At 40.7% G+C, this 5,751-nt stretch overlaps 1 long non-coding RNA gene across 1 annotated transcript; it reads right to left on the bottom strand.

Annotated features, from left to right (window-relative positions):
- Nucleotides 1-2,382: 2,382 nt before the first annotated feature.
- LOC124880490 lies at nt 2,383-4,113 on the bottom strand. Its single transcript, XR_007041363.1, has 3 exons — nt 3,982-4,113; nt 2,528-2,592; nt 2,383-2,392 (listed from the first exon to the last, which is right to left on the bottom strand). It is a non-coding gene; the product is annotated as an uncharacterized LOC124880490 (long non-coding RNA).
- Nucleotides 4,114-5,751: the final 1,638 nt, after the last annotated feature.

The raw sequence follows: 5,751 nt of genomic DNA, 5'->3' as shown, positions 1-5,751 counted from the left end.
CAAATACCTTCAACCTTTAAAATGCTAATCTTTAAGTCTCCTTTGCTTTTCTGTATAAAGTTATCGCAGTTGCTGCATTTTCCTTGAATATGGTTGTATGAGCAAAGATGTCTAATAGTTAAATGTCATGATTCTCCTGTTTTAGGTTTGAGTTTGACTTTCTTGTCTGTTTCTCTGTTTATGTACTTCTGTTGCTGTCATGTTAGTTTATTCATTGTATTTTAGGTTCATGATTCATTCTTGTGTTTAGATGTTTGTTACTTCCCTGGACTCCATGCTTCCCTGTGTTAATTAGACTCCCTCCTTCAGTTGCCCTGCATTCTCCCTGCCACCAGCTGCTCCATATTTCTCCTGATTAGTCCCCCTGGTTCATGAGTCCATTCTTCACCCTACCTCTTTATTTATACCCTCTGGTTTTCATCTCTCACCACTGGTTCCTTGTTTGTTTAACTGCCTCTTGTCCGTTGTTGTTCCTCATGGTCAGCATGATATCCTGTGTTTCCATTGCTCAGTGTGGCTCTCTGTCCTTACTCCAAGCTGTGTTCCTGAGTTTTGTAAGTTTTCTTATTTTGCCTTATTAAAAAAACCTTTTTGCCTGTATCAAGTTCTGCATTTGGGTCTTCCTTCAATCTCACGTCAACACCATTATGCAATTAAATGAATGATTTACCAATTTTAACCCATTAAACTGTAATTCTGAGCTTTAATCTCATACATATTAATTTAGAATAACTGAAATGTACTTATGTTTGATTTTGTAAAAGAGACCCCTAATAGTATTAAAACATAAAAATAAGAAGCTCTGGTCTGTTCTATTCATTAAATGGAACATATAGTTGGATTGTATTAGTAGGTCAGAGCTGTACAGCAGAGCATTTGTAGAACGTCTATTTATGGCAGACAACCAACAATCACAGCTTTTAGTCGCCGTTGAAAATCCCCAGAAGTCATTTTAAAGTATTTACCTGTCGACTGAATCCTTCAACCCCTGCGAATGGAAAATAATTTATCCTGCTGATGAGAAAATTAAAAGTTCTCCAAGCTGCTTCCAGGCCATCGTGTGTTTTTATGAAGAACAAAGCGGCACAAATAATTTTTTTTATCTGAACGGCCTTTTGGGGCATTGAAGAACCGTCTTTAGACATTTGTCAGAGAAAAACACTTAAATGTCCCTTACGGTTTTTTTAAACATTGCTGGTTAATTAACTTTTAGAGAGACCAGCTGTTACTTGGGGCTAGTCATCAGATTAGTTGGGATTCATAAATTAAACACACAGGTTTATCTTCTGCTTTGGGAAAGAGGGAGGTTGTTTTGTGCCCAGAATGCTTTAAAAGAGCTCAGTTTCCGTCTGCACATAAAACTTCCCAATGACAAGAAGTTCCTCTGCATATGCTTTTGAAATATGGCTGAAATATAAGTGATGACGGCTCAGACTCTGTGCTATGACCCAGGGATCTGAAGTCTATTACATCATGGTTCATAAAACAGGGGCCCCTCTGGGCCCTGATACATTTATTGGACATGTTTAAAAGGTCTCACTCTCCTTTATAAAGGGTTAAGAGATGTTTTATTTTGCAACAATAAACAATGAGATGAGTTTATCTGAAAATATAAAGTTGAAGAACAACAGAGACGTTCTGCAGAATGTCTACAGCATCCACAGGAAACAGTATGTGTCCTGAAAGAGAAGGTCGAGAACAACCAAAAAACCTTTGACCTTATGATTTATTATGGAGGAGTCAAACCAAATGCATACCTCAACAATCACTCAAATAGTCCAGGTCTGAAGTTATAAAACATGTATGTTTATCTTTAAATCATTTCATTTGGTGAAATAATTCTATAAAAACACTTGATGTGAAATAAACAGTTTTGCCCTGAGACTGAAGGGAGGGAAAAGAAAAAGTATTTGCCCCGCTAAAGATTTTTTTTAATGCTTTATTGTCAAACTTCAATGTTTTAAATGATCAAACAAATGTTAATATCAAAGATAACCTCAATAAGATTTTCAGATGTCTTTTCAGGTAAACCTGACTCTGTGTTGCCATATTTTACCATGGATGAAAAACTTTATTAGAACCTGTCTGACAGCATGAAGTAGGCTAAAAGATTTATAAAGGCAACACATCGTGTCCCGATGAGAAAGAGAAAAAGGGAAGGAGTCTCAAATAGTTTCGCTCCAGATTTTTGAGTTTTTTTCATCCTGAAGTAAACAATCAGGTCACCTGGTGTCACAGAGACATAAAGTCCTACAGAATTCAGAAGGTCAGAGTTTCAGGTAGATTTGTTGGCTTTAACACTGTGCTTGATGAGCGATGTGGATTCATCCAGTCAGACAGCTTTACCAATCGAATACATGAGCCCTGATGGATGCTTAGTCGGGCACAGAAGCTGAAACAAGTGATGACAATCATAATTAAAATGAATCTATTTAATTTTTATGTAGTATTATTGATTAATTTACGAGCATGTTCTTCACTGATAAACACCATGTTTTCCTCCTGTCGCCTCAGTTATCTCACACACCTGCACAGCAGCTACACGGCTGACATAGGAAAGCTCTGTTACTGTAATGGACCAAGAAGCCAGAACTGAGGAGAAAAACACACACAGAAATCATATGGGTGGGGCAGGACCATTAGAAGAGGTCAAATGAACACATTTAGCTTTAACAGCAACTTAACTGTAAACTAGCTTGTTAACCTAACACCAATTTAGAGAGACCGACTAATCTAACAGTCATGTTTTTGGACTGTGGGAGGAAACTGGAGTACCCAGAGAGAACCCACACATGCACAGGGAGAACATTCAGAATCCATGCAGAAAGACCCCCAGCCAGGAGTTGAACCCAGGACCTTCTTGCTGCAAGGCAACAGTGCTACCTTACAGGTAATTCAAGTTACTAATGAGCAATGATGATTGCAAGCACATGACCAACTCCAATGTTAAAGAAAATAAAAAACATTTGGGGCATTTAGCCATTCTGTCATCCCCATTAAGAACCTGCACTTGGTACGGCCCAATCAGCACTTCCTGCCTGTAGTGATGCTGCACACCAGGACACATCTCGCAATGCCCACCCTCAGAGGTCCAGAGGAACCACCAGCAAAGGTCAAATAAAAAAAGCTGATTCTGGAATATAAAATCTGTCCATTTGAATCTCTCCTAGTCCTCTTCCTGGCCTGCATTTCTCATCTCTGAATCATTCACCGAGTGGTCTGTCTTAGCATAAGTGTTAAAGCATTGTATACCCTTACTTCAAAGCTGACGGTTTGAAACTTCCTTTTAAAGGAATTAGTTACGAAGCCACAGGTCCTTAATGGAGTTTTCATAATTCCTGTGTCCCCACTATAAATTAGTTAACCCCCATGGGAGAACTTTATTGCCCATATCATGCCGAACAACCCGCATTTACTGCTAACAGCTGCTGGCTAACATCCTGACCTGAAATTAACCCTTTCTCCAACCTGAAGCCTGCTGTGACCTCTGTGACTTCTCCCTCTCAGGCTCACAATACATGTTACATCTCAGTTTTATGCATACACATGCAAACTGAACACATCAATGATTTTAATTCCCAACAACCCCAATGAAGACCAAATGTAAAGTTAAAATTGTGATTAAAAAGTCCAGTAATCCTAAACTGAGTGAATTAGTCATTCTTAGTGATACCATGTTGATACCATGATGAATATAAAGGGTTAAACTGATTACAGAACCAGAATCAGACAGTGTTACTCTTTGCTGCAGTAATAGTCTTATATCTGTAGCATCACATTTGTAAAACAAACTCTAAAAGGAAATGGAGAAAAAAAATCTAATATTCTCTATTAAGTCTTGAAAAGATGGATAAAAACAACCTTTTTCACATGGAAACAAAAGCCTGACCTAACTGAGCAAGCAAAAAATTCTGCTTCTGGTTTGTCTCTAACTAAATCGGACAGCGTGTCCCGGTGCTGTTGGCTTCACTCATGTCTGACCTCTTCATGTTGGACCGTCGCCCCCTGCTGTTCGGCTGATTGCCTAAAGAGAGGATGCTGCCAACTGCCTCTTTGGATGATCCCACCGCATGAGCTCGACAGCGTTCATCTCCAGCAGCTCTCAGGTTCTCTTCATAGTCGCTGTGAGTGGGAGCCGTCAGCACAATCACACGGTGTTCCTCTGCGCTGATTTCCACCGCCATGCCTGAGAACTATGGTTTTATACCCACTCAGATCTGATTTCAGTACAAAAGTGTAGGTTTAACACAGATCTGATGGAAATAAACAGTCGGTCAGTAACTGGGAAGATTGGACAAAGTTCTGGCTGAAGCAGAACGTTGGCTGAGAGCGAAGCACCAGTTCAGAAGAGTGGGTGTTTTGGATCAGAAAAACAGAATAAAAAGGCTCTCTGTTCATTGTGAGGCCGCCTGCTGTGAAGGATTTATTCTACAACTCTGCAGCCAAAACGGGTTTCTCAAATAAAAGGCAGACAGAGAAACGAAGCGCCTTCACTTCAGATCTGTGCCGCCTGAGTCAAAGATGGGACTGATGGGCTGGCGGCGGGTTGGCTGATCTTTCTGGACCGGACTGAAGTCCAAACTAAAATGCTGGCTTGATTGACATGACATCTGTTTACTTACTTACTTACTTTACACTGACCAACCTGGAAAAAGAATAAATGCATTTTTCTTTTGCAATGGGAGGACTGGAGCTGAATATTTACAAGAACCTGGGAACGTTTTAATGTTATCTCTATTCAGTGAGGTTCTAGAATACAGAAACTGCACCCGACATTGTCTTTATCATCCTAACCAAGAGCAGAGCCTTCTAGGCACAAAGTTAGGCTGATTTTCAGTCTAGGGTGTAGAGGTGGAAAGGATGGGGGTCTGGGTTTGGAACCTCATGGTCTCCTTGTGCTTTTGGAGCAAATGATGTGATTCTGTTGGTGTCTTCAAATCATGCATGGAAGTGGTCTGAGGTCATGGTTCTCAACAGGTAGAGGTGGGCTTCTTATTCTGCGTTGGGGTTGATTCTAGGGTGTCTGGTGTCTTGTTTAGGATTAATGCCAGGATGTAGGACCATCATCTGCAGTAATCAGGCCATAGTTCCAGTCTGTTAGAGAGAAGATGACCTCTGTCACCCAAGGGGCAGCAGCTCCTCCACATGGAACAGTTTAGGTGGTTCATGCATTTGATCAGGATGCCCATGGACGGTTCCTTTTAAAAATTCAGACGCATTAAACTGGAAGGAGAAACAGAACTTAAAGGGTATGTTTTGGCTTAGGAACACCTTGGGTTTCCCAGCGAGAAACTGGTGGTGTGGCTGTGGAGAAGAACGGATTTCCATTCTTGGTCCGTTGGTACAAGTACAGGACGGATGGATGGATGGATGGATGGATGGATGGATGGATGGATGGATGGATGGATGGATGGATGGATGGATGGATGGATGGATGGACGGATGGATGGATGGATTGATTCAGTCTCTTTGCCAGGTCTTTACCATGTTTTGACTTGAGTGGACTCACAGTGGGGAGTAAAGAGGAACTGGGCCCTTTCAATAGGATTTCCAAGTCAATAATCCATATTAACAATAAATCCATGATCAGGGATTTGCTGCCAGGTGTCGTTGTTCTATCATTGATTGTTTTGCAGTTAGGACGCCTCACTCTTCACACGCTATGAAATGGAAACTTTTTCTTCTTTGGTTTCAGAGACTTTACTAAAAGAAATGTTACTTTAAGTGACTCCTGCACTGAGCTCCCAGTCA

Source organism: Girardinichthys multiradiatus, chromosome 14 (assembly GCF_021462225.1).
Source record: "Girardinichthys multiradiatus isolate DD_20200921_A chromosome 14, DD_fGirMul_XY1, whole genome shotgun sequence".
NCBI lineage: Eukaryota > Metazoa > Chordata > Actinopteri > Cyprinodontiformes > Goodeidae > Girardinichthys > Girardinichthys multiradiatus.
The sequence above is the reverse complement of the archived record's forward strand: the minus strand, read 5'-3'. Positions and strand labels throughout refer to the sequence as shown.